The 21651-nt window shown below is 28.2% G+C and overlaps 1 protein-coding gene across 1 annotated transcript in view; it reads right to left on the reverse strand.

Moving 5' to 3' along the window:
* The window catches only part of LOC111683327 (stAR-related lipid transfer protein 13), a 177259-nt gene that overhangs the window by 127271 nt on the left and 28337 nt on the right, over positions 1-21651 (reverse strand). The window contains exon 3 of the mRNA XM_046948999.1: positions 17386-17420. The gene's annotated coding sequence lies outside the window, so the exon portion shown is untranslated. The remainder of the gene's footprint in view (positions 1-17385; positions 17421-21651) is intronic.

Consider the following 21651-nt stretch of genomic DNA (forward strand, 5'->3'; position numbering starts at 1 on the left):
ACAACTAACTACTTTAAATATAGACTAGACTATAGACTAGACTATAGACTATAGACTAGACTATAGACTAGACTATAGACTAGAATATAGACTAGACTATAGACTAGACTATAGACTAGACTATAGATTATACTATAGACTAGACTATAGACTTAATGTGGCTTAAACGTATGTAAATCACACATGGTTTAGAGAAACATGTGTTCGTTCAAGTCCAACTAAATTTTCTTATTTGAATTTGTTTTTTGTTATGATTTTATAAATGATGCTGCTGCAGCTTATGTTGGCGATGCTGTTGTAGTTGTTGCAATATCTTTGCAATTAAATGAATCAGACCACATGCTGTTGTTGTGCACACTTAATCATTCATCGACATATTTTTATACACCCATAAAAAAGGCAAAAACTCACTCAAACTATTGAAAAAATCTAAAGATTTTCGATTTTGATTTTATGTCTTGAGGACTTTTTGATTATATGACTTGTGGTAAGCAGTGGTAAACAAAAACCGACTAAATGTAAAGTTTAAAAAAGAGTAGTAAAATTAATGTTTAAACAATTTAAAATTACTTTTTTGCATAACTATTAAGGAATTTTAAAACATTTTCTTAACCTTTTTGCTAACACTGATTACTTAAACACTTTAACTAATTGTCCGTTATTAACCATTAGCAAAGGAAGTGTTTATGTTTGTTTTCTATTTGCATCCACTAAATCTAATAAACAATTTTGAAATCTCGTAAACAGTCGATAATTAAAAAAAGCAAAACTAAAAAAATTAAAAAGAAATGTCAAAATTTTAACGCCTTCTTTTATACCTACTCCCCGAGAGACTGCAGCCACATTTTATGTCTAATGTATGTTCTTTGACTGGCATGACAAGCAGATGGCGTTGCGGTTATTAAGCTCAAATTGTAATGTATTTTCTTTTCCACTTCGGTCTTCCATTTATGACTAGACATGCGCAATGCCTAACGAATTCTAAACATTTATGTTTAAGAAAAAAAAAAAAAACCTTTAATAATCACTATGGCTGGAATATTGTTGGTGGCTTTTTATAGGAAACTAAAAGCTTAAAAGCATTTATGAAATGTCAGTTAATTTAATAATTTGGGTAAAGATAATATGTAATAAAAAATACTAAAGTTTTTTTTTCAATTATTGTTTTTTCGCTTTATTTTCGGCAATGTATGGGCCTGTTACTTAATCTTTGACTTTGGATTGTAATTTCGTTTTTAATAAAAAAAATTTTGTATTATAATAGATTTGAAATTTTTATATATTTTTATGTTATGGTCTGATGGAGGGAGTGGTTTACTTTCTTTGAGATAAAATGACTGAAGATGTTCTAAAATCTAAACTACAGAAATATTATTCTTAAAACCAACATAAAAAATTTTCTTTTGATAAAAAAAAATCTTTAAAAAAGCAACAGTTAATTAAAATTTAACTGTTTAATTATGATTTCTTAATAATTATGCATAATTAAATATATATTTAATAATAATTTAAAGCAATTGACCATTTTTGCACTTGCAATTACTTTTAGCTCACACACACATACACTCAACTATCAAACACTTGTCATGCCAACTAGCGATTGAATCATTAATAATAAATTATAAAAGTAAATGTTTTATTATATATTTTTTTCTTTGCATTATTATGGCCGGATATCCTCTATAGCCAAATGAAGTAAAGTAAGCAGGCTTACTTTACAACTAACTACTTTAAATAAAGTGTGCAAAAAAAATTAATAAAAAAATATCTATATACAATTGTGGTTGGTTGTTTTCTACAAATGATTTGAGTTACAGTGATGCATACTAAATATTATTTGTAATAATCGTATTTGTTGTTGAGGTACCCAGTTAATCAGGCGACTGACTATACCAACTATTCCCATAGTGGAGCTGATCACTGAGCACATATTCAGTACACGTTTACAGGGCAACCAAAAATACGATACTGAGTTATTTAGACTATAGACTAGACCATTTAGTAGAATTTAGAGCAAATTTTAGAATAAACTATAGACTAGTATATACAGAACACTAATGCAGGACTATAGACTAAATTAGGGACTAGTGTATAGATTAGAATAGACAAGACTATAGATTAGAGTATAGGCTAAACTATAGACTAAATTATAGACTGGACTATAGACTAGACTTTACATTTGACTATAGACTAGACTTAGACTAAACTATAGACTTTACTATAAACTAGACTATAAATTCAACTATAGACGAGAATATAACAAAACTATAGAATATAACTTGACTATAGACTATACTACATACTAGACTAGAGAAACGACTTGAGTATAGACCAGACTATAGACTAGCGACAGACTAGACTATAGACTAACAATAGACTAGACTATAGATTAGACTATAGACTAGACTAAAGATTAGACTATAGACTAGACTACTGACTAGACTATAGACTAGACTACTGACTAGACTATAGACTAGACTATAGACTAGACTATAGACTAGACTATAGACTAGACTATAGACTAGACTATAGACTAGACTATAGACTAGACTATAGACTAGACTATAGACTAGACTATAGACTAGACTATAGACTAGACTATAGACTAGACTATAGACTAGACTATAGACTAGACTATAGACTAGACTATAGACTAGACTACATACTAGACTATAGACTAGACTATAGACCATGCTTTCGACATGACTGTGGACTTGAATATAGACTAGATTACAGGCTAAACTATATACTGCACTATATAGACTATATACTAGACTAACTATTTATCTATCTATTTTTATCTATTTATGGCTGCCCTGGTAATTAGTTACTACTAAATTTGCAATTTTTGCTATTAAATGGTTTACAGGAAAAGGGTTTGACGGAAATGTAAAATAGCTAAATTATTATAGAGGTGTTGACTTTAAGGTGCCATTTTTGTAAACAAAAACATAACAATATTTTTTATTTTGCCAACAATTTATAACTGTTAATTATAAAATTAAATATTTTTTATAAAGTAAATAAAAACATAACTAAGTCGTGTTATTTAAACAATCATGACTATATTTAAGTTTTAAACAAACTATTATTTTTATTTATTTAGTCTCATATTTGTGTACAATTTATTTATGAAAAAATCTCACGTTTGAATTTTATAAATTAATTATACAAACATGTTTTGTTTACAATTATTTGCTGTTTTGTTTTGTGTCTAATTTTTAATACCCCTTGGTATTATTAGCAATTAATACGTATTAATTTTATTTGTACAGAGGAGAGAAAAAAATTTTAAATTTTATAAAATATTCATTAGTTGATGTGTTTTTTTTTTTTTTTTTTTAATTTGAACGACAATGGAGACACTTAGTATTAAAGGTGTTGACTTGGACATACTATTCTTACCTTAAAAAAAAAAAAAAACATATTGTTCATGTGTTAAGCAGCCACCAGTCTAGACCTCATAAATTACATGAAAACTTAACATTATTTTAATACGTGCGTAAAATTCAAAATTTTTATTTTATTTCTAACTGATCAAACTGTTTAGGGAATTTTATATATAGATTGATTTTTGTTTTTTTTGTGAATAATTGTTATGTGTTTTTAATAAAAAAGCTAAATAAATATTGAAAACAAATTGTTTAAAAATAAATTTAAAAAAAAAAACATACAAACTTATTTTTACGATCATTGTTTTGTTTTATCAAAATGTCAATCTTTTTTAAAAAAAAAACATGTTGTTTTTTTTGTGTTAAATTTATTTTTATTGTGTTTTCACCAAATTTAGGTAATGCGTCAAAATATTGCAATTGAGATTTATTTTTGTCTTAAATACATGTTGCTAGTATTTATTTGTCACATTTTTTTCGTCAATTTTAAAATTTCACAACTTCAGTTGTACAACCTTTTTATTCGACAAGCATTTAGATGGCGCCTTTTGACAATTTTGGAAAAAATAAAATCAATAACTTTTATGAATTATTTATTAAAAATTATAATAAGTACTTTTAAGTGGTATGTTGTGAATAAATTAAAGCCACCAATATGTCAAATTCAATCGTCAATATTAAATTGTTTATTCAAATAAATAAAAATTGTTCATTCGCCTGTCACTATTTGACCCATACTTGAAACTCAAGTAGATTTTTCTCAAAAAGTATATTACTATTTATGAAACGATTCAGTCTAATTTTTTTAAAATGTTCAGACTATGATAAAATTATTTAAAAATTTTCAAAACTAACTACTTTAGATGTCGGTAATTACGTCTTCCGATTTATCTTATTCTTAGTGGCCTCCGGTAGGTTAGTGGTTTGTATTTTAGTCTGGTAGACCGGAGGTGGTGGGTTCGATGCCCACCTGACTCACTGATTAAGGAGCGCACAACAGGTCCGATAGAGGCCTAGGTGTATTTCTTCGGATTTGATGTGTATATGTACATCCTCCTTTCAAACTAACTTACGAACCAACTTACTAACTCATCTTATTCTTATCCATACAACTACTGGCCAAGTCCTTTAGAGATTGGGGAAATAAGGCAAAACATGAATGACTCACTCACTCAATCAAGTGACAATCTCTGAAAGGGATCGTGCTAATAGAATCGATTTCAACGCACGTATGACTCAATGTTGTGTTTTAACGTACAAACGCATGAAAAATCATGGTTGTGTAAACATTAGAGAGTCAGAAGCTCTTGATGTTCTGGACATGAGAATACTGTGTGATGTTCGCTGGACCAAACACATATTATAAGTCTCGAAATAAGCATTTAATTGTCTCGGCTTTCTTAAAAAGGTGTAAGACATACTTCACTTCCTCTGATCTCCTTAATACCGACCTAAAATGAAATACTTCAAAGTATATTTTGGGGCTACTTAACCACGTACAGGAGAGGACGAAGATACTTAGAACAATTTGTTCTTTGGTCGTACTCTCTGTATGTGGAACAAACTTTCCCCCAAAAGTCTTTCCTGTCACTCTCATTGTGGGTAGATTTGAATTGAATGTCCACAAACACTACTTCCACTATCATCCCTCCCCTGCATGAGGGTCATCCCCTGTGAGCTGGATCTAACAAAAAAAATGTTAGTATTTAATATGGAAGATACCACTCACCATTGTGTATCTTCCAAGCAGGGGATTATTTACGTATATGGAATTTTCGGTCCAGTATACGTCCACTACAACTCAACAGAAAGACCGAAGTACAAATCCATCAAATAAGTAGAAGTCTTCTAATCTAGCTTTGAACAAACCTGGACATGGAAGCAAAATTCTATGGTATCACCCTTTATCTATCACCATTCAACCCTGCACTCTTTTCATTCATCCAAAACATGTGGTTTTGTGGTTCAACTCCATGTCAAATTATTCCCAAGAAAGATCGAGGATACCTTTGACAGGACTATCCCAATTACAATCACACCAAGAAGGATCTTCCCTCAGGTGAACAAATTAGTGACAGTCAAAAAGTGCACAAATGATTTATCTTATTTATATACAATTAAGAAAAATATTCTAAACACCCACACTCTTGACTACTTAGGGACACTAAAGTAGTCATTTATTGTAAGCTAAACTAACACTAACTAGAGATATCAATGTGACAGTTTATGTCAAATTCGATCGCTAAAACTTCAAAATACCACGTAACACGTGGGTGATAGGTGATCTTTGTATACTTTTAGGTCCCGTTAACTCCCCCTCCGGTTATAGTTTAACCGAAAGATATTCTGACGATTAAGAATATTTTGTATGAAAACTATCAATTTAACCTTAAAATAAAATATAACCAGACATTATGATAATGCGTGTAATTGTTATAAAAAACTTTTACTTTTTTTCCATATAAAAAAAGAATCAATCATTTTAAAATGAAAATAAATTTGTAACAATTTTAACAATAAAAAATTCTTTTGGTAAAATCAAACTTTGATTGAATATATTTATTTTTTTTTTAACATAAATGTTAAAACTTGTAATAAAAAAATCAATTGAATTGAAAATCTAAACTACTTATTGTCTATTATATAAATTGATGGCTGTCAAATGCTAACTACTGGTAATTTCAAATTGGAACTTTAACAAAGAAAAAATGTTAAATATACATCAAAGAAACCGAATTTAAATAACAAACAAAATGGTCATAAAACGCACAAATTTGAAATGAATTAAATGTGAATTGTAAAGGGGAAAAAAGACTTAAAAATATATAATTTTTTTCCAAATAGATAAAATCGAGATACATTGACAGCTCTAAGAGGGATAGTTGACAGTTAAACGCACTTACAGTAACAAGCAGCAGCAAAAACTGTTACAGCAAACACAGCAGCAGCAAAAAAGTCATTGTTGTTAAAACTTAAAGTACTCTAAAAGTCATGGAGTAAATGTTATGGAACAAAAAAAAAATCTTAATGTAATTGGCCATTAAAAAAAACTTATAATAGACATAAAGCAATTTGTAAATGTAGATATTTAAAAAAAAATCGTAGACAAAAAATTTATAAAAAATGAGTTTAAAAAACTTTTATAAAAAATAGAAAAATTGTGAGAAAGTGAAAACTAAATATTTTATATTTTTATAAATTTTAATAATAAAAATATCCTCTGCAATATTTGTTATAAAAAATTTTACTATAAATAACTTCAATTAAGACTTCCCCTGAAGTTTAACAAATAAAAGTTGTTAAACTTTAATATTTGAATTTATTTACAAATATATTTTACTTTTTTAATAAGGAAATTATACTTAAGTTGTTAAGATTTATAACATATAACTTTAATGCATTAGAAAAAAATCAAACTATTTATTAATCTACCACTTGGGTTAAGTGCTTGTCTTGCGCGAATGTCAATCGTCACCCCATAGATTACGAAAAGATGGACAAAATAGCTTAAGTGACCACTCTCTCGCTTAAAAAGGTGACACTTAAGTGACAGTTTGACTAGAAAGTGAAAATATTGAAATTTAAAGAATTATTTTGATATTAGACAACACCCAATAAATACCCAGAAGTTCGGTAGGACAGTCCCTACTATTACTAACCTACTATTTAATCCTAGTCATCGTATGTCCAGGTGACTAGCTATTTCAATATATGCCTGTCATACAAGGAAGCTAGTTGTTATCCCATATATTACGAAGAGTTAGACAAAAAAGATTTAGTGTCCACTCTCTCGCTAAAAAAGAGAACACTCGTTTACAAAGAGTAAATTCGTGACGAAAGACGAATTAGAGTTACGTTTATTTCGAATGAACTCTTCGTCAAACAGCTGAAGAACCTTAAGTTCAAAACTGTCTACACAATTGATTACTTAGAGACACTAAAGGGACCAAAGATTCTTTAGGAAATTTACTGAAAGGTAAACTAAAACAATAGTGGTTTATATCAAAATATTAAACAAAATACCAGAAGAATTATTGCTTCCCAATCTACTAGATAAATGAGTGAAAATTTAAAACTAATTACACTCTTGTTTACTTAGAAACAGTATTGGGGTTATTGATTGTAACATGTTCTTAACATTACATAAGTTTCAAATAGTTTAATAATATCAGAAATTCAAATTATGTTTTAACTAATTACACTTTTGATTACTCAGAGACACTAAAGTAACTAGATTAACTGAAGTTTATAAAAGTAAACAGTTGATTTATATTGGAGTCAGATAAAATATAATTATTCAACAATAAAGTGAAATTGTGTTAACCTGTCTACAAGTTGATTGTGAAAACATTGTTAACTGTTTACTTTAGTGTTTACTTAGAGACACTAAAGTGTTTATTTACTTTAAATAAAATAACTTAATAGTTGGTAGTTTTTCTTGGAATTAGATAAAATATAATGATTCAAAAATAATATAAAATTGTGTTAAAAAGTCTACAAGTAAAACAATTTTAACTGATTACTGTAGTATTTACTTAGAGTCAGTAAAATGATAATTGATTTTAAATAAAAATAAATGACGAAAGCCTGTCATTGCCAATGCAAGAACTCCAGTGTTTTAATGTCACTTTCGAATGCTTAACATTTAGTTTTCTTTGTACCAAGATCATTTGATCTTTCAAATCCCACAAGTGACCCGTTATGGGTACACCATTCATAGTATACTACTAGCAAAGTGATCGCTTTGATCCTTTTGCAGTCTAATAAGGTCGATATTTCTTTCTGAAACCAATGTCTCACAATTTCGTTTCTAATTCATTAAGATATTGATCGTAAACCCACAAAAATTCAAAATAAGCAGATCGGAACAAAATACATATACACAAAAAATATTATATGCTAAAATATGCTATAGAGAACAAAATATGCTCTAACAGAGTAAGCTTTTTTTATTTTACAAATTCTGTTATAATTTCGTCGCAGACCTACAAAAGTGAGGCTTTAAGTCCAAAATAAGCAGATCGAAACAAACTACATATGCACAAAAAAGCATAATATGCTAAAATATGCTATAAAGAACTAAATATGCTCTAACAGAGTAAGCTTTTTTGATTATGCAAATTTTGGTATAATAATTAAGACTTGTTGGGAGGATTTTTTTATTTTTATTGAAGAAATTTATTTATATTTTCCAGATGCTATGTCTAGCGTACTTCCCCCTTTTAACATTCGATTTTGCTTATTCATTTTTAATTTATCTGGCTTATTATAAACTTTTTTCTATTTTGTTATTAAAAACTACTGTTCGCTAAATATAAGTGTTTTTTTATTTTTTTCAATCATTATAAATCACTTAAAAGTTAAAAGTTTGCTGATTAACGAACGTCCTTGCCCTTGAATTTTGTTTTATTATAAAAAAAAATACTTATTATTAGTTTGTAAGTAGGTACTCAGTTTTAACTGTTAAACTATTCAAATTGCATTTATATTTTTTCCTAAGTTAGGTGTGGTCTTTGTCTTTAACATTTAGTTTTATATGCGTTTTTATCTATTGTCATTAATTGACAATTTTGTTTTAATAATAATTTTAATTTTTTTTATCTTAAAAGCTGACAAGAGTTGTTATTAGATGATTAGTAATATTACTTCATTGTTTTTTCTTTTTGTTTTATAACTTTTTATTACGAAGAGTTATTGTGTATTTCAGGCACGTGCAATAAATTTCAATGTCTTCAGAAATGTTATAAAAAAGCTAATTTGGTAAAATCTTCTTGTTTTAGATTTGGATTTGAAATTTCGTTAGATTAATAATAATTTCTTGTGATAAGCAATGTCTTTTGACAGCTTCTTAATATTTTGATTAGGCCTTAAAGATAAATGTTGGTTGTTATCAAATGGCCTAAATCTCTAGTCTATATTTAAAGGGCAGTTTTTAATTTAGTAAAAATTTTGAGTTTAAAATAATCAAAAACTTGATTTCAACATAATTTAGGTTAAAAAGAGAATGTTTAGATAGCTATAGAGCCTGCAGTGTGCTCCCATTTATATCTGTTTGCTGTATGTGGTTTCTTAAAATTTTAAATGTCGTGTAGCAATCTATGAAAGGCAATATCTTCCAAAATTTAGAAACTCAATTTCCTGGCTTTAGTTCCTTAGAATTTTCTAATAAATGTTCCCAAGAGAAGAAATATCTGGTATAACATTGCTCTCAAGATATTTGAACTAAATTTTTAAAATTTCTGGAAATGTATCCCAGGGACTTGTGTTCACTCTTTAAGAACTACTGTTTATACGAGAAGTCTTCCTACGTTTTACTATCCTCTCCGCATGCTGTTCACAACTCCGAATTCGTTCGTCTAATCTCGGGCTTCTCTACCCACCTTTCCATTACATTTTAACCTTAAATGTCTGCAAATTTACCCCAGGGGCTTTTGTTCACCTTTTAAGAACTATTGTATTTACGAATCTGGGAACTTGAGAAGTATTCCAACGTTTTACAATCCTCCGCATGCTGTACATAAGTCTGAATCCGTTTGTCTAATCTCGAGCTTCTTTATTTACCGTTCTAAGATTTTAACCTAAAATTTCTGCAAATGTACCCCAGGGGCTTTTGATCACCCTTTAAGAACTAATGTTTATACGAATCTGCGAACTTGAGAAGTATTCCAACGTTTTACTATACGCTCCGTATGCTGTTCAAAAGTCTGAAACCGCTAGACTAATCTCTGATTTCTGTACCCACCCTTCTATTGTACTTTCACCTAAAATTTCTGCAAATGTACCTCAGGGGCTTTTGTACCATCTTTACAAAATGTTTTTTGTATCAATATTTTTACTGATTTTATTTTCTCTTCACTTGTGTCCCCTGGGGCATATGTTCTGCATGCTGTCCATATGGAGAAAGCGTTTCTTTAATCTCTGGCTTTTCTATGGCATTAATCCAAAATTTTTAACTAGATTTTAAATTAAAATTTTCATATTATTTTAATTAATAACAAATTATTAATTGGCAAATGTACCCCAGGGGTTTTTGTAGCCCCTTAATGAATTATAATTTAAAGAAATATTGAAAATTTTTCTTTGACAAATATCGGGCTTCTTAACCAAAAAATTTTGATTCCAAATAATCCATGTTTTTAACTAGATTTTAAACTAAAATTTATGTTTAAGTAAGCAATTGTACACCAGGGGCTTTTGTACCCCTTTATGAACTATTATTTATAAAAATCTGTCAACTTGACTTTTAAAATTAATTTCATAATTCCAAATTTACTTTTAAATACTAAAACTACCATTATTTCTATTCGTTTTATTTACAATTAATTTGTGCCCCTGAGGCTTATGTTCCCCCCTTTACACACCATTTTCAAAACTTGTTTTTTTATAAAATTTTACTATTAATTTAAAATTTATTTTAAAACAAATGCTACTAACATTTTAACTGGATTTAACTAAGATTTATTTAGTTTCTTTAAAAAAATCCAAAATTTGACAACAAATCCTGACAACTTTTCCCAAATATATAAAAACCTCCAAATGACAAGCCATCAACAAAAACAGATTTTAAATGATTTTCAGCTTTAAAGACAAGTTAAAAAAAAGAAAATATAAGTGAAATTTCATAAAGAAATCACAAAATAAATTTAATATTTAAATGTCACAAAAGGATAAAATGTTAAAACTATTTGACAAACCAAACGACAGACAGACAGCCACACAGACAAGCGGCCAGTTAACAAATTTGGCATTTTAAAAATATTTAAAAACTACAACAAAAAACCTAAGTCAACAAACAACAAAAGAATGTGTAAAAAAATTATGAACATTTTGCTAAATTGATTTTTAACTAAAGCTAATTTTCCATTTAATTTTTTTGTTTGCTGAATAAGAAAAAAAAAAGAAATATTTGAAAGGAAAAGCCTGTGAACACATGTGAGGCTTCATAAGCTGATGATAACTGCCACCAACTGACGGCCTCTTCATTTTGTGTTTTTTTTTTTTACAATTTTTGTTTTTTGGCTTTAAGCCGTCAAATGTTTACAACTTGTTTCTTTTTTTTTTTGTGGCAAACAATTTTTTTTGTGGTGACATCACTAGTCACTACTAAACAGCAGAATATACGCACCAAAAATTTTACAAATTTGTTTAAATTGTTTAGAGGGGCCAGTAAAGAGGGGGGGTGTGCTTGAGTTAGGTCTCCTTTTATGCCAAAAAGTAAAGGTGAACATATTTTACATTTTGTATAATTTCTGTTTTGTATGCCTTTTTCTAAAAAAAGGCTCTTTGATTAATTGCCGCTTTAATGCCTATTACTGCTGCTGGTATTGCTGAAGGTGCTATTGTTGCTATTGCTGGTGGTAGGTCTTTGTTGCTGCTTCATAAAATTATCTAGTATTTATGTTTGTTTAAGTAAAAGTTTTTTTTTATAATCTACAATTTGTTTTATTTTATGATTTTTGTTAATAAATTTGATTTTGTGTGAATTCACACAAATTTGCTGTAAAAAGTTTAAGTGTTTTTTTAAGAGGACTTAAAAGTTCAAGGGTTAAATGTTTATAGTGTTGGTTGCTGCTTAAAGATAATTAAGAGGAAGTTATTAAAGAAAGATGTTAAAGATAAACGTGATATATTAAATCATAAATAAACTTTATTAATAAACAAAATTTATTGGTTTGTGGCACTGCTGAAGAAAATTGGACAAACAAATTGAAGCGCATATATAGAGCATGCGTAGAGGACAGTGAAAGGCTGAATTATTTTCTCTGTCATTGTCGTTCTGAGAGTTTCTAGACCTCCCATTTTTGACTAATGTATAATGTTTTTGCACTAAAATTTTCACACAACGGGATCAATATCGTTCTAAGTGAACACACAGGATTATGGGCATAACTATACAAAATAGAATAAAAGGATTAGATAATGTAGAGCAAAAATATTTACTCCTTTTTTGTCGAAATAATATCCAAAAACCTTGATATCAATGTTTTCCAGATATCGCAATCTTTAGTTTCTAGCTGATTGAAAAACTCTAACCCCCATATTCATAAATGCTTAATAAAGTTATCAATGATTTATAGTAGGAATTTTGGCATGAAAAATTTGCATAATAAACCTAAAATAAGCTATTAATATCTTTATGGATATGGGGATAAGAAACTATGTACAAAAGCTATGATATACAGTTGTCAGATCTTCAAAACGTTGCCTGTAAAATGTGAAAAAAGTCCAACAATCGTTTGCAACTTTGTCAGAAAAAGCATTACTGACAATGTTGCTAGACAAAATTTGTAAGTTAACACTGTTATTATACATTTGTTAAGAGAGTTCGTCAACATTGAATGATTATTCCTTTTAAAGCTTTCTATATAAGTGTATTTTTACTAAATTTCCCATAAAAAAGGACACAACAGATCCGAGTTTACAATCAGTTTTACAATCTCAACTTAATAAGGAAAATAAGACAAGTGGATTTAGACGAGAGCCTAACATACCTAGAGGATAATGAAATGCCAAGCTTTCCTTGAAATTATATCCAAATATCTTAGGAGCGATATTTTTCCAGATATAACAAGCCTTAAGAACACTGATTGGAATGTTTTAGGTGTATTTTATCGAAACTAATTTCAATCTAACATAACTGAGCTCGAAAGTTGGCCATCTTCACGAAACGAAGTATGATTCACCTTCATTGCTAAGAAAGGCTCCTTTTTGACCTAGCGGTAGTGTCAGTAAAAGCTTTCAAGATGGGAGTAAAACATAGCTTTACATTTAATTGTTTTTCTAAATGGATTGTAAGTATAATTTGAAAACGTTATGGATTTCTCTAATATGTGCTTCCTTGACAAAATCTTGCAATTTTTCAAAGTCTAACGATAATTTGTTTAATTGCTATCGAAATATCATCAGTATCGATGATATTTCGTTTGTCATTTACTACAGGATTGGTAGATAAGTAGATTTATCCAAGAGTAGTAAAGCCTTGAAGATGGGAATGAAACATAGCTTTGTATATAATGGGTTTCCTAAATGGCTTTCTTGACAAAATCTTTCTATTTTTCATAGTCTAACCATAATCTTTTTAATCGCTATCAATATTGTATCAGTATTGGTCATTTACTTCTTGGATCTAATCTGATCATTTCCCTTTTGTGAGAGTATAATAAAACGCATATTGCGAAAGTTCGATTTATATTCGGGCTAAGAATGTTTATTAATTATTATATTAGAACAATCATCGGCAAATGATCTCTTTTGCAGATTTTGTATTGAACGGTAATGAAAAGCTTTAAATGAGAGTAGAGTAATGTGGATATTGCGAAAATTCGATTGATGTTCGTGTAAAGAATGTTTATTAATCGTTTTATTAAAACAATCATAGGTTTATTAATCGTTGTATTAGAACAATCATCGGTAAATAGTTTCAAAAAGACTCTTTGGCAGATTTTGTAAAAGAAAAAGTAATTGAGAGCTTTTTGCTTTTCTCTAATTTATAAAGTTCAACCGTTTGTGCAAAGCATGTTTATTAATCGTTTGATTAAAACAATCATCGGGAAAGAGCGGCGAATTAACTCTTTAGCAGATTTTGTGTTGTCCGGCATTGTGACACTTTAAGTGAGAGTAGAGTGCGAAAATTCGATTCGGCAAGAAATGTTTATTAATCGTTGGATTAGTGGCAAATGAACTCTTTGACAGATTTTGTGAATGCAAAAGTAATTGAAATCTTTTTGCTTTTCTCTAATTTATAAAGTTCAACCGTTAAACAATATTTGTATAAAGTTAACTCGTTTCTCTTAAGAATATATTTGCTCTATATATTTTACTCTATGAAATTGAAAGTTGTAAGTTGGATTGATATATAAAACATGTTTTTGAGAATTTTCAATTGGCATATTTAAAATCGATTATTATTACAGCGGTTCCTTCCCCTTTAAAATCACAATCTTTTCTATCATAACAAATTCAAATAGACATTGAATTCAAATTGTTTGCGTGAGTTTTTTTTTTATTTCTTTCACCAAAATTAAAAAAAAAAACTAGTTTTTTGCTTAAATCATAACACGTTTATTATTAACTATGAACCATTAATTGATACTTTAATGAGTTTTGAAATGAAATATCAATAAATCATTATTAACACCATCATCATAAAGAGATCATTTACAATTAGAGTTAAAGTAAAAAATCGTGGGGTAATTTAAAGATTTATTTTTTACACACACACACACACTTAATTGAATTTTAGCAATTTGATTTTCATAGTGGTCTATGAGGACAAATCAAATAAAGAGAGCTAGAGAAGAAGGAGGACATGTTAGTTAAAATTTGCGTACAAACAAATGTCAATAAATTTAATGTGTGCGTTTTTTTTAAACATGTATTTATGATGTTCAATTGTATGGAGGTGATTAAAGCCTTTTTATGCAAATATATGCCAATATATATGAATGAGATTTTTTTTTTGTTGGTTTGTTAATTTTTGTTAAGCCTAAAATATGTGTTATTTATGTATGTATTTAGTTTTCATTTTGCTCATAAATATTTTAAACAGAGTCTTATAGAGAAGAAAATAAAAATTAAAGGTGCGTGCGTGTGCCTTGACAAACGTCAAATGTTCATACAAAATGTCAAGATAAACAAAATTATATGCCGGGCATTAATCGTAAATTTGTATAAAATTTCGTTTAGGTTTTTTTTTCTGAGATTTATGTTATTTAGAAACTTGAGTTGAAATTGTCAATGGAGAACACGTTTTTTTTCTGTTTGTTTTGTAGGCTTAAGTTATTGACAAATTGTTCAATGATTTTCTGTTTAAATAAACTAAATATTTTTAGCAATAAATTTTTAACAAATATAAAACACATTTCAAAGTTAAATAGTTAATACTACCTTTTGCACTGCAGCATAATTGTTTTTATTTTTATTTTTTTTTAATTTATTTAAATACTTTACAACATATTTTTTTCTTTTATTAAAAAAAGAAAAATTTAATTAATTTTATTACAACGATTTAAAAACAAACGTGCGTTCTTTAATGCCACTTATATTAAACTAAAAAATTTAACCACAAAATTTCTTTAGTGAAATTCACCACTAAATTTGTTTATTTTTTTCAAAAAAGTGTAACAAAAAGATCTAAACACATCTTTTTTTTCAATTTTTTTTTATTTGTAACAGAAAAACTTTTATTTATAATCCACAGCATGTAACTTTTCCTTTTTTGTTTTAATACCCATTCCCGGCCTTTTAACGCCATACGGATGTTTATTATAGAAAATAAACAAAAAAATAAAACAATCATAATTTTCTTTACAAAAATGTTATTTAAAACAAAAGAAAATTATGATTGAAATGGTAAAATTTCCAAAAAATATTTCGATTTATTTCTAAAATAAAAATTTTGGGTTACAACACTTGTTTCAATATTCTTGCCGTAAGGGGCCTATAGTACGACAGACACATTTACATTGTTATATTTGTAATTTAATGATCAATTTAAATAATCAAATCACACCACTATAAACATTATAGCTTTTAATTTGTAGAGAGAACAAATTAATTGTTTATTTAAGCAGGTACTTTTTCTTACCAAAAAAGTACCTTTTACAACCATAATCAAGTCAACAGAATAGACCATATAAAATTCAACAAAAACTAGTCCAAAGGCCATACAATTCATAGACTAGTCTGTAGGTCAGTCCATATAGATGTCAATACGCTAGTCAATAGAATGATCTATATGATAGATAGGCTAGTCACTAAGCTAGTCGATAGGTCAATCCATAGATTCGTCCATAACTAGTCAATATGATATTCCATAGATTCTTTAATAGACTATATACTAAGTACTAGTTAATAGGGAAATCCATAGACTTCTTAATAGACTTCTCCACAGGTAGTCCAGAGAATAGTTAATAGGATAGTCCATTGATTCGTTAATAGGCCAGTCTATATACTACTTAATAAACTTATCCATAGACAAGTCAATAGACTAGTTCATAGACTATATAGTTTTAACTATAGAATAGTTTAAAGACTAATCCATAGAATTGTCCACAGGTAGTAAATGAACTACTGTCAACAGGAAGTTCACAGAATAGATTAGGCTAGTCCATTGATTCTTTAATAGACTATTCAGTAGTCAAATCTATAGAATATTTAAAAGGCTAATCCATTGACTTGTCCACTGGTAGTCCATGAACTAAAAACGACAGGAAGTCGACAGAATACCCAATAGGCTAGTTCATCGATTGTTAATACACTAGTCTATATATCACTTAAAAAACTAGATTAGACATAGATTAGTCAATAGACTACTACATTAACTATATAGATATGGAATCTATAGAAAAGTTAATAGGCTTATTCATAGATTTGTCCACAGGTAGTCTATAGAATAGTCAAGAGGAAGAAAACAGAATAGTCAATAGGGTGATCCGTAGACTATAGGTCAGTTTATAAACTAATTAAGACGTTCACAGGAAGTGCACAGAATTGACCAAACCGTAAACTAGTTAAAATGCCGGTTTATAGACTGCTCAAGATGCTAGTCCATAGACTAGAGAATAGGCTTATAGAGTAGTCAATAGGAGAGTTTATAGAAAATCAAATAGAAGGTTAGTTCTTTGTTAATTTATAATCGGCTAGTCCGTAAACTAGTCGATAGGATAATTCATATGCTAGTTAAAAGGCTAGTCCATAAACTAGTTAATAGGCCAGCCTATAGGCTAGTTAAGAGACTAGAGAATACGATACTATCGTAACGATAATCCATACTTTACACAAAAGACTCTTCAATATATATAAGTCAATAGAATAGTCGGTAGAATTGTCCTTACTAAGGACTCCTTATGACTATTATGAACTAGTCTACAGACTGACTACAGCCAATGGACTATTTAGCAAAATTTTATTTTATTAAAAAGTGCTTAATGTGAGATTTTTTTTTCAAAAAAATAAATTTTAATTATTTTCCAAAAAAAACTTTTTTACTCACCAATCTCTCCTTTGATGTAAACTAAAAACGGTCAACTGTAAAGAAAAATAAAAAAACATCAAATTAGCCAATTTTTTTAAATTAAATATTTTAAATTTAAACAAAATTAATACTAAAATATGTCACTTTAGTTTCTTCAAACATATGTTGCTAGTATAAAGCAAGTCAAGCAACATCTTGCAATTTTCTTAAAAATCTAATTTTAAAAACAAAATTAATACAAAATGCCAAACTATATGAACTAAAAAAGTTTAGCAACCTGTTGCGTTATGTTTTCTGAAAAAGTTGTAATTGTTAAGTTTGTCGATTAAAGAAATGTATAATATTTCTACAATCAATACCTTCTTAATCCTTTATAAACAATAAAGAAAATGTGTTTTAATTCATGTTACAAAACTATGTGAACTAAACATTTTTAGCAACATGTTGCGTTAAATTTTCAAAGAAAAAAAAATTGATAAGTTTGTCGATCAATTGCTGTAAAGAAATGTATAATATTTCTACAATCAATACCTTCTTAATACTTTATAAACAATAAAGAAAATGTGTTTTAATTCTCCCCAGCAACATGTTGCAAAATCCCCAATTTTTTTATAAAAAACTGACATGTTTCATAATAATAAATTTACATTGAATGGCATTCTTTGATAATAATTTTTATTTAAATTTGCATATTATTTTACTTGCATACAAAATATTAAATTGCCTTTAAATACAAAATATGAAATTATTATGAATATGAAGTGTTATAAACAAAATCAAAATGTGTTTTTTTTTTTGTTTTGCATAAACAATAAAATGGTTACTGACATTAAATGTTCTTTTGTTATTTTTTTGTTTAAGCAAAATTTTTCTTATTGGAAACCCACACGTTATTGTGATTTTTTGGGGTATGGTTACAATAATACAAAAAAAAAATTAAATTATGAAATTGCGGTTTTTATATTTATAAATTAAGTTTTACAGAGAAACAAAATGGTTTTAATGATGATTGTAAACAAACATTTTATGTTAATTATATTCTTTTGTTATTGTAAGAAACAAACTATAATTCTAAAGAATTAAACAAAAAAATAAACATAATGTGGTAAAAAAAAAGCTAACTTGACAAAAGAGACTCCTTTAACTGAATGAGTCATTTGTAATGAGGGGGGAATGCAATATTAACCCATTAGTGGAAAAAATAATAAAGATTTAGAATGTTCTAAAACCTTTCTAAAGTAATAAAGCTGTGACTATAAGTACAAAAATAGAACAAATTAGGATTTGTGGTAATTTTTTTCTTTTTCTTCCCTTTTAGGGTTAATCATAATGACTTTGATTAAAAAGACTTAAAATTTGACTCACTTCTGTGAAATATTTTTAATGTAGTCGCTCTGTCGCCAGTGTCTGTTTTCGTTATATTGGTTAAACATTAAAACCACTTGTACGCATGCGTGGGCGTTTATCTTTTGGTATATTATTTTATACTTTTGCTTCGAATTTTACCTTGGTTTTGTATTATTTTACAGTGATTTTATTACTGTTGTTGCAACCAAAAAAAATGATTTTTCTGTTGAGTAAAGTGTTTTAATTTAAGTAAAACTTGATAAGGGCCTTACATTATTTCCACTGCATTATACAGCTAATGTAAGTGTTACAGCAGCTACATACAAACACACATACATATGTTTGTAATTGGAGTAGTTAATTCAAGGAATCTTAGTGAATGCCAGATACTGTTGCTTACCTACCATCATCATCATAAAAATAAATAATAACAATGATAATGACGATAATAATGATAATAATAGATTGTTATAGAGAGTTTAGCAAGTGAATGTGTTTTTAGCTGTCAGCAAGGACAGGGAGTGTAATGATTTCTCTTTGTTAAGCGAAAGGTAAATATTTTTAACCTACACCATAATAATCGGTAATTTGCATTTTTGCCGCTGTCTGTACCGTATAAAATAATCGACCTACATCCATAAATTATAGACTAGACTATAGACCGGACTATAGACTGGACTATAAACTAGAATATAGACTAGATCAGACTATAGCTAGAATATAGACTACAATAAAGACTAGACTATAGACTAGACTATAGACTAGACTATAGACTAGACTATAGACTAGACTATAGACTAGACTATAGACTAGACTATAGACTAGACTATAGACTAGACTATAGACTAGACTATAGACTAGACTATAGACTAGACTATAGACTAGACTATAGACTAGACTATAGACTAGACTATAGACTAGACTATAGACTAGACTATAGACTAGACTATAGACTAGACTATAGACTAGAGTATAGACCAGGCTATAGACTAGAGTATAGACCAGGCTATAGACTAGACTATAGACTAGAGTAATATTGTAGGTTTTTGAACAGTCGTGGACACCTGATAATAATTTTCTCATGTTTTATGTTGCCTTTATGCAGACTAAATTGGTTATTGGGTATTTTTTTAAGGGTCTATATGATATGTTTTTGTAAACACCTTTTCTTAATAACTTAATATAAATATAAAGATAAAAGTAAGGATTTTTTCCAAGTACGTTATAGCTAAGAAATACGTATTAAAATTGCTGATGAATTTGTAATTTCCTGAAATATTATAAGATAGCAAGATCTAAATAACTAAATCTAAAACACTAAATTAATTTTAAACTTTAAGGAAATTTAAAAAGCAAAAACTGATACAAAATAGTTTTTGAAACTGGTTCGCATGGTGTTATTGAGCACGTATTGAGTATAAAGGGCAAATATTTTAAATGATATAAAGTGAGTTAATTATTTTTTCAACTTAAACAAAGAAGTCTAAAAATAATCCAATAAGGATTAAAACAGCTTTAATTTTTTGCTTTCTAAGTGGCAAAAACTGTTTTAAACCAATAAAGCTGAATATTTATTTAACCCCTTCGTTTTGAAAAAACTTTAAGAATTTTCCATTAATGCCAACGAAAATATTTTTAAAATACTAAATATTTATAAAAAAAAGCGGACAACAGCGCTAACTAAACTTGCTGATAATCCAAAGTTTAAAAACCCCATTAATCTTTGAATATAACTTCAAATATATAAGGTGCTTAAAATACATTTTAAATATTAAGTAGTTGTGCGGTTGGTTATTTTTGGAATTTTTTCACTCGCAAACAAAAGAAAAATTTGAAAAATATGCAAATTTTTTCATATCATTTTATTGTTATGCTCAACCCTAATGAACTTAAAGAATTTTGTTTTCTTTGATTGTATTTAATATCCTGTTAACAATAAATTTATTTTATAATTTAGTTGAAGAAAAAAATATAATAATGCCTTAACTGACACTAATTGAGTCATTATCTTTCAAATGTGCCAAACAAAAGACTTAAAGTTTTTTTCGTATTGGAGGAGAGTTTAAAGAGTAATAAAAATAATTTTCTGCAAAATAATTTAAGATGTAACAAATATTTTCAGATTGCAGGCTGGTTTTTATAGTAAAACAATTTAGTTAAAGCAGAGATTCTAAGAATATGTACTGAATAGATCAATAAGTGAAGTAGAACTAAATTAGAATTGAACTAGAACTGAACTAGAACTGAACTAGTAGAATTGACCTAGAACTGAACTAGAACTGAACTAGAACTGAACTAGAACTGAACTAAAACTGAACTAGAACTGAACTAGAACTGAACTAGAACTGAACTAGAACTGAACTAGAACTGAACTAGAACTGAACTAGAACTGAACTAGAACTGAACTAGAACTGAACTAGAACTGAACTAGATCTGAACAAAAATTAAACTAAAATTAAATTAGAACTGAACTAAAATTGAGTGTGACTTATCTAAAAATGTTGGGAAACTCTGCCTATGTACTCTAGGATCAAACAACCTAGTGAAGCAGTATTCATCTCTTTACTGATTGATCTTCATCATGTAAGTGGAAAAATATAAAATTACTCTAGTAGTTCAGTAACCTACAATTTGAAAAACGTTTTATTGCTAAAGAATAAAATTGAAAAAAATATATATGTATATATCTAAAGATTTTTTATAAGCCGAGTCTAAACAAAAAATGTACGTGATATTTTTCTTATACAAGTACATACCAACTGGAAAAACTAAAACAAAGATTATGAAACGTTACACCGATTGCTAAGATTGATATTGAATGTTGATGGTGCCGATCATGATGATGATGCAGGCAATGAGTCTTAGTAGTTGAGACAAAAAAAGTATGTTCTACATGACTAAAGAAATTATGATAAGTCAGTGAGTGAGTGGGTCATT

This window comes from Lucilia cuprina, chromosome 4, assembly GCF_022045245.1.
Source record: "Lucilia cuprina isolate Lc7/37 chromosome 4, ASM2204524v1, whole genome shotgun sequence".
Taxonomy (NCBI): domain Eukaryota; kingdom Metazoa; phylum Arthropoda; class Insecta; order Diptera; family Calliphoridae; genus Lucilia; species Lucilia cuprina.